This window comes from Crocuta crocuta, unplaced genomic scaffold (genome assembly GCF_008692635.1).
Source record: "Crocuta crocuta isolate KB4526 unplaced genomic scaffold, BGI_CrCroc_1.0 scaffold290, whole genome shotgun sequence".
Lineage (NCBI taxonomy): Eukaryota > Metazoa > Chordata > Mammalia > Carnivora > Hyaenidae > Crocuta > Crocuta crocuta.
Genome location: NW_027527429.1, coordinates 5,261,249 through 5,274,311, shown reverse-complemented (window position 1 = coordinate 5,274,311; position 13,063 = coordinate 5,261,249). Strand labels below are relative to the sequence as shown.

General features: G+C 56.5%; 1 protein-coding gene across 2 annotated transcripts in view; it reads left to right on the top strand.

Annotated features, from left to right (window-relative positions):
- The first annotated feature begins 199 nt into the window (after positions 1–199).
- The window catches only part of SH3BP4 (SH3 domain binding protein 4), a 51,396-nt gene continuing 38,532 nt past the window's right edge, over positions 200–13,063 (top strand). Inside the window, exon 1 of one of the 2 annotated variants that reach the window (XM_077757606.1) lies at positions 200–278. The gene's annotated coding sequence lies outside the window, so the exon portion shown is untranslated. Of the gene's footprint in view, positions 279–6,640; positions 6,716–13,063 lie in introns of those variants that run through there. The other variant, XM_077757609.1, reaches the window with a different exon arrangement.

The window sequence follows — 13,063 nt, the reverse complement described above, 5'->3', positions numbered from 1 at the left end:
GTAGGGAGGGGGCGGCTCTCTGGGGAGGGTCTGCAGCGGCGCAGTGCCAGGCTGGGGCCCCAACGCCACGGGGATGGGCAGGGCATCCTGATGGCCTGGCACAGCATCCCCAACATCCCCACAGCACAGGGAGGGGACTCTGACCCCGAAGAGTCCGGCTGAACCGACGCCCTGAGTCCTCGGTTCCCCTTGTGTCTTGCAGCACCTCCCTCCTCGGGACGGAAGGCCGGTTCCCGGGGCTTCTGCTCTGACGTCGGGAAGCCCGTGGCCCGTCGCAGGTAAGCCACACCAGCAAGGTGTGGGGGCGAGTGGCCGCCCGGGCCTGCTTCGTGGGGGCCGTGTGGTGTCGTGGCCAGCATGTGGGGAGATGGCCCCACGCGCCTGCAGAGCTGCCCCGGAGCGGGGAGTCGCTTCTGGAAGCTTCTTGGCCGTTTGCAGCACTGCAGACATTTCCCTCGGGGCTGTCTTCACCACCTCCTCAGCTCTCAGTGTCCCCAATACGGGAAGGTCAGGTGGCACCGGTGTGCCCAGCACCGGTGACGTCCCTTTCTGGTGTGGCCGATGGAACATTCTGCTCTACCCAGAAGCCAGGTGGGCAGAGCCCAGGTGGGCCGTCCTTCTGTGTATGCACAAAGGAGTTACTCTTAAAACCGAAGAGTGATGAGCTCCCAGACAATGGCCACCCGTGACGAGGTGCAGGTTGAGATGGCGCCATGTGGCCGCGCTTACGGGTCACCCACTGGGGAGCCCTGGGAAGGCATTTGTCCCGGGAACGCGTTGGCAGAACATCAGAAGGAGGCATCGCCCGTGTTCCCGAGCAGGGGCGGCATCCCGCAGCGAGGACGAGTGGACGCTGTCCTCGGGTACTTTCTTGCCTTTTCTCTTTTTTGACTTTTACTATCGAAGGTGCACTTGACCTACAGTGTTCCTTCATTGGTTTCAGGCGTACACTGTGTCGTGACTGTTAACGTCTGTACATAACTCCCTGCTCCTGGGAGGAGTCGAGTCCCCACGTGATCCCGCTCCGAAGTGGGGTCTCAGCGGCTCGTGGTTCTTACTCCCTCGGCCAGCAGTGGAAGAGTCCCCTTGGCGGGGTCGTCCACACCACGCGGTGCGGCCTTCCTGTGTTTGAAAACCGCACGTGTGTCCTCCCCAGGGGAAAGGATCAGCTAGAATTACACGGGGCCTCTGCGCACCGTGGGCGGGAGAGGGGAGTTGTAAGGAACAGCTTGGGGGCCTGCTCCCTTCCAGATCATGTTTGAGTAATAAAAGCCCTTCCAAAGAAAGCGGACAGCTGCTTGACTCAGTCCAGGTTTCCCTTAAGCCTTCTGTATCCTCTGTTCAGCTGGGGAGGGGGATGGATGATGGGAATTTGTTCCAACATTCTTATTCCCCGACCTTCTAGATCAGGTCTCCTATCCCTGTCTCTGCTTTAGGACGGAAAGAATGTTTGGGATGCCTGCAGGTTACGCCCTGGGGGCTTTTAATAGTGACGTGAGGAATTTAGGAGCCTTCTGACCCCTGGGTCAGTCCCCCCCCAACACTAAGATCTCAGGACTTAAAATACTTCTACCCTTGCCTTATAAGTACAGCCCCTTGCCCTGGAGGCTGTGGTCTGTTTGGATTGCAGCGAAACCCAGTGAAAGGCGTCCAGATTCCGAGCATTCTTCTGGCCTGGCACTGGCCAGAATGCCAGGGTTTCTGAAATCAACCAGCAAACATGCAGCTCGGTTTTCTTCTCTAGATAAACTTGATAGACAGCGGCGGGCTGTACAACACGGCTCCCTGTCCGACCCGCGCCTGGTCTCGCCTCTGGGGTTGGATGGGGGGTTAGCTTGGCAAGCGCGGGCCACCGCCTCCTAAGTAAGCAGCAGGAAGTTAGTGGGAGCCCCTGCCTGGGACCCCTGTCCTGCACCAGCGGCAGCCTGAGTGGTATTTATGCAGCTTGCAAGTCCTGGCACCGAACCAGGGTTCCCCGGGGAGCAAGATGCCCGCGAAGAGGAAGGCAGGGGGGGGGGCCAGCGCCTTCCTTCTAGACATGAGCCAGACTCGTGCCTCCTGTCTCCATCTTGGCATAACGGGCTCCTAGGAGCCTGGAGGGGGAGGGTCCCCCTTGCTTGTTTTGGGGTTGAAATTCAGTGGTAGTGGATATGTCCTACAGCATTTAAAGAGACCATCTGCTGGCTGTGGTAAAAATAAATAAATAAATAACGGGGTGGGGGGAGGTGGATCTTAACACGTGTGGCCAGTTTTTGTGCCTTCCTCCCCCACCCCCCCCAGCATAAATGCAGTTTCTCTGTGCATCTTAATATTCAAGGTCTGGTTTATCTCAAGTTCATTGTCAGGTGGGGCCTCCCAGGGTCAGTGTGTTCGTCCAGAGTTTTGCCGGTGCCTGATTTTGTGATTTGCACGTGATCCCTGCGACTCCGAGTTAGAGTCTTAACCTGTTGCTGAGCTCCTTGTCACACCCCCAGAAACAGGTTCTTAAAGCACCTGCTTTAATGTTTGCCTCTCAGCACGACGGACCATGGGAGGGAGCAGGAGTGAGAGCCCTGACTCTGGTTCTCGTCGCTTTAAGGCCAATGTGAATGACCGCGTCACCGGCAAGTACTAGAACTTGGCCCTGCATCTCAGGGAGTGTGCCAGCCCAGGGCTGAGCTCAGTTCCTCCCCCAGAGGGGAGACCGAGGCTCGTTCCCACGCTTCAGCCAGTGCCTGGGAAGGCTTCTGCCAACCACCCTCCACAAGCTTTATCTACCCTGCTACGCTTTTGTGCTGCCCATTTTACAGATGAGAGATGAGGCTCAAGGGAGTAACCTCATTCAAGTTCAAGTTCAGAGAGTTATTAGGAAGTAGAGAATCCCAATCCTGGAGCCCGCGTTGTGTGGCCTCAACCACTCCTTCCTTGCCCGGGGGCCCCCCTCTACCTGGGTCCTGGGAGGGTGCCTGGCTCACGTGGGCAGGGACCTCCGAGTCAGTGCCGGCCAGTGGAAACAAGTCACAAGCCACAAACGTGAGCCCCAGAGCTTAATTTTTAGAGTAAAAATAAACAGGTGATCACATTTTTCTTTTAGAACTGTAGATTTGCTTGAAAGTCAAGGATACAATTCAGGAATGACTTGATCTTAAAGGAAGCTACCAGTGAGCTACCTGGATTCCTCCTCTCTGTAGAGCTGACTCTGGCCCGGCACAGTCTGTCTGGACCACGTCAGAATCACCTACTAATTCTTTCTAGGGGCTACTTTTCAGGCTGGGCATCTCCAGACTTTTCTGATTGTGTAGGGTTTGGGAGTGTTTTGTTTGGTTTTGTTTTGAAGTGAAATTCACATTATATCCAGTTACTTATTTTATTTGATTGATTGATTATTGAAAAAAATTTTTTGATGGTTATCTATTTTTGAGAGAGAGACAGAACGCGATCAGGGGAGGGACAGAAAGGGAGGGAGACAGAAAATCTGAAGCAGGCTCCAGGCTCTAGCACAGCCCGACGTGGGGCTCGAACCCACAGTCTGTGAGACCATGACCTGAGCTAAAGTTGGATGCTTAACCAACTGAGCCCCCCAGGCGCCTCTCTTTATTTTTCCAATTTTAGAGAGCAAGAGTGCACGCACACATGTGCACACGGCAACTAAGGGGGTGGAGAGAGAGAGAGAGAGAGAAAGAAAATCTTAAGCAGGCTTAAGCACGCTCAGTGCAGACCCCGACGCGGGTCTCCATCCCATGGTCCTAGGATCACCACCTGAGCCGCCCAGGCACCCCTCAATTAACCATTTTGAAGTGCACAGTTTCCTGGCATCTAGTGCCTTCCCGTGTTGTGTAGCCACCGCCTCTCTCTGGTTTCCAATGTTTTCATCACCCCGGAGAAGAGCCTGTACCCAGTAAGTAATTGTTCCCATCGCCCCCTGCCCCCATCCCCTGGCTACCACTAAGTGGTTAGTTTTGAGGTTTGAGTCCGGCTGCAGTGTGTACGTTGGGAGGTCCCCTTTCAGATGTCCTTGTGACAGAGCAGCTAAGCCCCACGCCCTCCACGCCGTGACACCCAGCACTGCTTGGACTGCCTCTGGCCAGATGACCTAAAGGCACCCATTCTGCACCTGATTCTGCACCTGCCGAAGTCTGCACGGACACCCCCTGGGGCAGGGGCTGACCTTGCAGGGTCAGAAGGGGTCAGTAGTAGGGAGAGGGCAGCCCCGAAGCCATGCGTCCAGCCTGAGACCGTGCTCAGCCTCGTTCAAAACCTCTGCCTGAAAATATCTCACGTTGGTGCCCCCTCGTAAAGTCAAGGGCGCAGTTGAATCTGAGTGAGGTCATGGGCCAGCAAAGTGCAGTCTGGGGAATGTGGACGGATGAGAGACCCAAGCCACTCCCCGCAAGGAGTTACTCTCAGAACTGCTCCTGCCTTTTCAAAAGCCTCCTGTGTTAGTGTGTTAACCCTCCCGCCCCTCCTGCCTGAGGACAGAAGAGACATTTTTAACATACTTGAGGGTTTGGAGATAAAGGTGTGAGCAAAGGAAGAGTCCCCCATCGTTTATTTCCAGAGCCTCCCAGTCTCTGGCTAAAACCCGCTCAGACTACAAAGGACCAATCTAATCAGAAACTCCCACATTTTCCTATCTCTGGCTTGAGTTTACCCCTTTGTTAGTTCATTGTTTAAAGCTGATGGGGCGGACTGCACTTGGAAAGGGCAGAGTGAGTGTATTATTCTCCGGTCAGAAAATGTCCCTGCGAAGCGCTTAGCACTTTCGTCTTTTCTAAGTATAGACGAATTTCAATTATGAACCCAGGAGTGTTTTGCGTACCTTAATTTCCTTAGACTTTAGTTTACTTGTCTGTAAGAATAGAGCCAGTGTCTAGAAAGTTCTTACAGATCAAATTCAATTAAATATGCACTCAAACTTGCTCAAGAGAGGGGCGCCTGGGTGGCTCAGTCAGTTGAGCATCTGACTCCGGCTCAGGTCAGGATCTCACAGCTCGTGGGTTCGAGTCCCGTGTCGGGCTCTGTGCTGACAGCTCGGAGCCTGGAGCCTGCCTCAGATTGTGTGTCTCCCTCTCTCTCTGCCCCTCCCCTGCTCTCACCCTGTCTCTCTCTCTCTCTCTCTCTCTCTGAAAAATAAGTAAATATTTAAAAAAAATTTTTTAATAAAAACTTGCCCAAGAGGGGGAAAACAAGGATTATTAGAAGGATCCAGGCCAAGCACAGTGGGTTGCAAAGGACCTGAGAACCAGGATCTGAGAGATNCCCCCTCTACTCCCTCCCCTCCCACCATGCTTCTGCCCTGTCACCTGCCTCTGCTGCTTACCCTGCATGCACCTGGCCCAGGAATGGCCTCCAGCCAATGCACTGCAGTCCTCAGCGGGACCCGCCCCCCGGCCACCTTGCATTTCCCAGCTTCCAGCCCTGAGAAGCCTTTGGAACAGCTCATCCTTTCGGGCCAGTCCACAGTTGAGTTGCGAGGTGGGCAGGCAGGCCGTGGATTGGCTACCCCTGTATGGGGCGTCCATCGTGGGTCCCTTGGGGAAAGGCGCGAGGCCGTGGGGGTGTCCCTGGGCCAGACAGTGACGGCTGGTCCTCCCAGGCAGGTGAGGAGGTCTGCGCTCATCCGCACCTGGACTTACGTGCAGTCTCCTTTCCCTCCCTCCCTCTCCCCTCCCCCATCTTCCTTCCTTCTGGGCTTGGCACCACCCCATCGTTTTGGACAAGCCGTTTAGCCTCTCGGAACCTTCCTCTTCCCCTGTCTTTATTGAGGACCTGAGCATCCGTCATGTGGCTTCTCCAGACATGCGGTTGATGTGGTCGAGGGGGCGGCCCTCCCCTGACATTTCGGTTCATGTTGCCCGTCAGGCACATCGCCCTCCCCAGTTCAGGCTGGCCCGAGGGTCCCAAGGTCGGAAGAGGGATTAATATGCCCCGCTGGCCAAAGTGGGTAACTTGAGGCCCCTCTTTCCAAGAGGCGAGCAGCTGGCCCACAGGACGGCTGGGCAGAGGGATCAGCCTGGACCTTCCTGGCACACTCTGGTGGCGCTTTGCAGGCTGCCGTCAGGCAGATGCATGTCCTGGAGTTCTACTTGCGATGCGCCCAGGACCTCCTTTCCGCTCTGTCAAGAGTGGGGAGGGACTTAAAAGCCCTGGAGCCAAGCTTTGCATTTGGCAGGAGAGGAAGCAGAAACTTAAAAAAAGCCTGCATCTGTCCGAGCTCGGCATTTTCCCAAGGTCACAGTGCCTTCCCAAGGTCATGGTGTCGTCCCTTGACAACCTGGCTGGCTGCTGTCCCAACAGGTCAGGGGTCTGCCCTGGTGAGGGTCTGCCATGCTCTCCATCTGGGTGGCGTGCCTGTCGCCTTGGCTGCTTGTGAACAGGGACCCACGCCCCCAACCCCAGGCCGCCCCGGACTCTGCTCAGTAAACACAACTTGATCCTTTTCCTTCCTTTTTTTTGTCGTCACTGTAAATCCTGTTTACACTCGCTGTTCCCTGTAGGAGCTGGAATGTGCAGCCTTCTTCAGTTGTCGGTGACGTTTGGTATCACTGGGTGATGTGTAGCTTGGCCTGGGCTGGCCTCTGACAGTGTCCACCACCCTCTGGGCTGCATCTTGTCCCGTCGAACATCATATTTATCAGTGAGCGAGCGGGGGTGGCTCACCTGGGCCCGCGGCTCCTCCTCGCGTGCTCCTTCTGGATGGTCTGTGGCAGAACTTTACAGATAAGATACATTGGAGGTAAATTGAGTAAATTGAGCGGGGGCGGGGGGGGTTCTCCCCGACAGAGGCACCGAATATTCTCCTTGGGGGAGTACTCAGCTGAAACCAATGTGAAACTGGATGGAAACCAGTTAAATCTCTTGTCTCTTTATCTTTATTTCTTTTGCTTTTTGTTACATGCAAGTACTATTTGCTCATTTACAGAATGGGAAAACCTTGGCTTATGACAGTGCTTTGGGTGTTAGGTGAACTTGGGCTTACTCAGAACAACACATGAACGGCAAAGGCGCTGTGCAGGCGGTTAATGGAAACCTAGTGTCCAGATCAAGGGGCAGCGTCCACACTACTAACAGGCCATCCGTGCATCCTCCCCAATTGTAAGTTGCACGGTGTTGAGGTCTTGAAGCAGCGTTAGAAGAGAAGTTAATGGACTGTCGCTTTCAAGGTAGGCTGGTTTTGTTAACAAATGGTGCAGGAGATCCTGGGGCCAAAATTGGATCTGGCAAAGAGGAAGCTTCAGGAAGAGAAATGTGTTTTGAAGAGCTCTTCTGTAGCTTTGTTTTATATTTAAATTTTGCACAGCGCTTTACAGTTTGCAAAGCTGTCTTAGATTTGCTCTGATCTTCTCAGGGAGAGGTAGGGCGAGCCGGATGGTAATTACTGCCTCATCCATCGTTCACATGAGGGAGCTTTGTGCCTCGCAGAAACCGAACAGGGATTGGAGGTCAGACCAAAATGTCCAGCCTCAGCCATCACCCAGGGTCCCCATAGCAAGAGATCTGGGGTCAGATGGTGGAAGGCTAAGCAGGCTTCTAGAATTGTCCATGTGGGGAAGTCGCCCGACTCTAGCAGAGTCCAGGGGCCTGAGGGGAACAGTGCTCACCAGATTCCTATCTGGCTTGGATTTCTTGATTTCAGAGGGATTTAATGTACCTTGAGAACCAGGCCCCCTTCTGCCAGGACATGAATATTCATTAGGGGGCAGATTTGCATATAAGTCACTAGAAAATAGTTTGCCCCACCTTGGGATGCCAGGTTTCTGTGGAAATTCTTCAAGGTACCCCAAGTGACGGGGCGTCAGAGAGAATCTGAATGAGGCTGCGTGAGGCCCGTCAAGGGGCCCTGGGGACAGGGTGTGGCGGGGCGGGGTGCAGACGGCAGTCCTCCAGTGAGGCCTGACCAGCACGACCCAGACTGTGTCTCCTGGTCCCCGAGTCCCGACTCAGGCGTGGGCTTAGATCCTACAGACCCAGGCCCTGGTGGCCAGGCTGCCCGCTCACGGATTTGATGTGAGATCAGACACTTGGGTGGATGTGTCCAGGCTGCATAGATGGGGGTGGCACACAGTCGCTGCGTGTTTCCGTATCATTTAGTAGGAAGAACCCTCTTGGGGAGAACTTTTGCTCCCACGTGACCAGTGTGGTTCTGGAGGGGTGCGGCCCAGACCCCGGAGCCAACCTGTCTGGGTGACTGACAGCTGTGCGGCCCCAATGACCCACGCGCTGCTGTGCCTTAATTTGCTCATCTGTAAAATGGGAACGAGAAGCTGCAGTCACACGCGTGTGGCGCTTTCCCGATCGCACTCCCACCTCATACAGAAGTGCATGTGTGGATACAGCTGGTCCCGCTGGACGGGCTGGAGGCTGGGAGGTGTGAGTGTCCGCGTCCGCGTGGCTTCAGGGGCCCAGCTCTGGCCTCCCTCGGCCTGACCGTGGGTACCCAGTGTGCTCCTCCTTTTGCTTAGTGAGCTGGAGTTGGGTCTTTAGAGCCCAAAACGGCCCCCAAGATGGCCCCACGCGTGTCTCTATTCAGGGTGTGCGGCTACAACGGGGCCCCAGCGCCCCGGGGCTCTCGGTCAGCACCTCGGACACTGCCGCCTCCATCCCCCTGTTTACGGCTTCTTCCTCCGCCTGCTTCTCCTGAGGCGTCCGTAAGCCTTTCTCCTGACTGCACGCAGGTCCCCTTTGTCCTAGAGTGGTCTCGTCCTGATTATAACTAGAATAAGCCGCCGCGGGTACAAGCTTTGCAGCGAAGGCATCGTTTCAGACCGCCGGCCCGGCTCAGACACAGCATTTTAGCCCCTAATGGGCTTTTCCAATGGGCACGTTTTTTAAGCGTCCTGATTTAGTGACATTTGGTACATTCGCAAGGTTGTGCGAGCACCGCCTCCACCTAGCTCCAAAACACTCTACCCAAAAAGAGACCTCTGGGCAGTCACTCGACATCCCTCCGTGGCCCTGCTGCCGGCAGCTGCTGCCCGGCTCTCCGTCTCCATCGCGCCTGCTCTGGAGCCCCACGGTGTGTGACTTTTTGTGACCGTCTTCTTCCACTTGAATAGTCGTGTCGGGGCTCGTGTTAGAATCTCCTTTCTTTTCATGGAAGGTAACGTCCGTTGTACGGCTGGACCGTGTCTTGTCGGCTGTGACACTTGGGCTGTTTCTTCCTCTTGGCGACGGCACGTAGCGCTAAGACTCATTCTGCTTGATGTTCTAACTAAATTCTGCGAGCTCTCTTCTCTCGGCTTCCGGTTCGTGGAGGAACCTCTCCCTTTGGGCTCCAGTCCCCCATCCTGCCCCCGTGCCAGTCCCAAGAACCAGGGCTTGACCTAATTCCTTTTGATTAAAGTCCCTTCAAAGGATGCTTCCTGTCGGGACTCTCGAGGGACAGCTTGGCCCGTCCCCACCCAGTGAAACGCCGGGGCAGGGCCCCGGAACCTGTACTTCTCAGACCCCGACTGACCTGGTCGGCCGCTGCCATTCTCGGCCACCTCATGTCCACACTTGTCCTGCCCCCACCATCTGGGGACCCATCAGACTAGAAGCAGATGCAAGGGCACCCGGCTGGCTCGGTCGGAAGAGCGTGCGCCTCTTGATCTCAGGGTCGTGACTTCGAGCCCCTCGTTGGGTGTAGAGATTACTTAAATAAAACTTTTTTAAAAAATTTAAAGACCAAGAACAGGCAGAGGTTTACTGAACCCTCCCTGACAACCAGATCTTTCAGGTTTAACACACATCTTATAGCAAAACGTGGTGGGGGCGGGAAAGGAGAAGTGGGGCCTAGGCCTATGGCTCTGAACAACGTGCTACCCGGGAGTCCCCTCATGCCCGGGACTCAGCCTCTGTTAAGCAACTGCACCGGCCATCCCAAGGTCGGGTCCCCGTGCCCCTGACAGTGTGGGTGACCCTGCAGCTGCCCGTCTCTCGCCCCCTGGCTCCAGCCACTAATCCTGTCCTGGGCTGACTGTAGTGGGGGCACCTGAGGACGCTGCCCTCCCCGCACTGGGGGCATGCACCGGGCACCGACTCTTCCCGCCCGCAGAGCAGGTGCAGGCGGAAACGGGACAGCAGGTGGGCGGTGGGACCTTGGACTTCGCCTCCTTTATCTCTTCCTGCTTGGAACCAGCCAGGCTTTTTCCTCCTCCTCCTTTCTGTCTTCTTCCCTCCCCTCCCCTCCCCTCCCCTCCCCTCTCCCTTTCTCCTTTGGAGATGGATGTGGCCAAGGAAATCTCAGAAGGGCTACTTGCTGCTTTGGGCGGTGTCCTACCTAATATTCCTGGGTCTTAGTAAAGAATGGATCAGTCAGAAATCTGAAGAATAGCATTTCTATGGGAAACAAAGCATATTCCCTTTTATTTTCAATGGATTTTTAAGAGCGATACAAAAACCTCGCAGAGGGAGCCTGTGGGGTGGAGGCTTCTCGGGACCGGCGGGCTCTGCACGCCTAGCTCACCCCCTCACCCCCTGGGGCCACCGGCCTGGGGGTTTCCGGCTCCACCAGCATCCAGACCACAGAGAGGAGTGTTGGCCTGTGCTGCCACAGCATCCAGGGCCACCCGCCATCCTGTGGCTGTGCCCAGGGACCCAGCGATGGGCAGAGACAGGAGGTGATAGGGGAGGACGCTGGGCAGGTGCAGTGACAGCAGCAAATGGCCTGTGTAGGGTCAAGGTTAAGGTGAAGGTTTGGGTACCACCCAGCCCCTGTGTATCCTGGGATGCATTGTTTCTCCAAATCTGTTTCATTATCTCTACTAATCGAACCTGCTTTGGAGATTTAAGTTAGCTGTTAAAGCATTTGGCACGGGGCCTGCCTGCTGATACAATCTCTTGGTTAGAATTGACATGATCTCTGCTTTTCAGGGGCCAGGTTACAGCAGGTGGGGGGTGGGGGCCCAAGTGAGACATGGGATGTGCAGGAAGGAAGCCTAGGGAGCAGGCGCCGGCTAGAGCCGTGGCCAGCAGAGGACGGCCCCGGGGCCGTGTGCACCAGACCCCGCGTGCACCGTTTTCGTAGGGGTTTTATTGGGACCCAGCCTTGCCCACCCGTTCATCGTCTGTGCATCTTGGCCCTTGGGGAGCAGAGCTGAGCTACAGTAGAGGCCCCCAGAGCCTGAGAAACTCACTGTCTGGCCCTTCGCAGCAATGCTTTCCTGGGGACATTGGGCAGCGTCTGGGGACACGACCGGTGGCCGAAGCTGAGGCTGGGGGTGCCTCTGGCATCCGGCGGGTAAAGGCCGGGGTGCGGCTGGCCTTTCCATGCACAGAACAGCCTCACGGCAAGACATGAGCAGGCCCCCCCACGGCGGTAGGGCCGAGGTTGAGAAATACTGTTTTCCAGAAAGAGTTTTCTGTTCCAATCAGAGTCAGCGGGTTGGCAGAAGGGGGTCTAGGATGGGTGACTCCTGGGTGGTGCCCTGTGCCAGGATGGGAATGCAGGGGTGCGGGGAGGGGGGGAAGGCCAGCATGTTGGCATCCTGAGTGGGTGTGGGAGGCAGTGTCTGTGAGGGTGGTGCATAGACACAGGGGTTTGGGGACCAGCAGAGACCCCCCCCCAGCCGTTGCCTAGGGTGGCCCGGCTGTGGCAAGGCCCCCTGAGGAGCATGCCCCAAGCCACCAGAGCAGAAAGATAGGGGTGGGCAGTGGGCCACCAGGCACTCTGGGCCGGTGGAGGGAGGGCCATCTCTGAAGGAAGGTGGGCGGACCAGCCGCGGGGGAGCTGGGAAGACACGGGTGCCCTCGAAGGCGAGCACAGGGAGAGAGGAGAGAGTAGTCATGGCATGCAAGGCTCCAGTGGCGAGAAAGCTGCCAGATGAGACATGCACCCAAGTAACTAGGACCCGGGGCCGATCAAAGATGGCACCGAGCGTCAGCCAGGCGTCGGGGCACGACCTGTGAAGAGCAGCGCAGAGGACAGTGACCTTCCGGGTGGTGCCCTTGCTACGTGGGCGTGGCCACCTCTCCCGTCCCTTTCTTCGCCTCTGTACAGAATGGTCATACTCAGGGACTTTTGATTTTTAGCTGGAGACAAAAGAAAAGCTTCTCTCCCAGCTGCCCTTTGCTCTATGTCACCCACTCCAGAGGTCCAAAAGCGCCTCTTCTGTGTCCCCATCAGAACTCCTGGGAAAACAAGCTGCGAATTATCAGAAGGCATGGCTTCTAGAGCCTCTGGTCCGCTCTCTGTCCCCGTAGGAAGTGTCAGGTCAGCTGAAGTCCACGTTATCTCCACCTGGCACAGACTTGTGGCCGAGGCTCTGTGAGAAACAGAGAATGATTCATGCCAGGGTTGCTGATTGCTGCCTTGACTTGAGAAAAAGAAATGGGAGCAGCCTTCCGACCCCCCTGTTACCTCCACCACAGCAGCACAACTCTGGGGTCCTGCCCTGGTCCCCAGGAGCTGGGCCGAGGTTTGCCTGGAGGGGCAGGGGGACATGCAGCTCGTGGTCTTGGAATCGTCTAGAAATGAGCTGGTCCCTCTGGTCCGCGTGCGAGGCTCATGCCAGCCCCAGGAGGCGGGCAGGCGGGCTCCTGCCGTAGGCTCGTAGAACCCTTCGCCCGCTTCTTGGGAGCTGCGAGGCCTCGGACCAGCTCTGTAGCCTCTCCGAACCTCAGTTTCTCGCCGGTACCGTGGAGGCAGTTATTGGCTGTCTCAGGAACAGCCTAGAATAGAGCCTGACCGTCACTCAGCGACCAACAAATGCTGTGTGTGCCTATTACCGCACAACAGGCACTCAGTCTTACAGCCCCANCCTAGAATAGAGCCTGACCGTCACTCAGCGACCAACAAATGCTGTGTGTGCCTATTACCGCACAACAGGCACTCAAACTCACAGCCCCGAGGCTGCAGGCATGAAACCCGGGCACCTGCGGGGGCCACGCTTCCTCTGGAAGAGCCCGTGCCTGCCTCTCCCCAGCGTCTGGGAAGCCTTGGCGTCAGTTTACCCCCAGTCTGGACGGTCACCCATCATCAGTCAGTGGCTGCAGCCCTCCACTCCGCCTCCATGTGGCCTCCCTCCCTCTGTGTGGGTCCGGGTCTCCATCCACATCTTCCTCCTCCCGTCGGGACACCTGTGCTTGGATTCAGGGCCCCCCC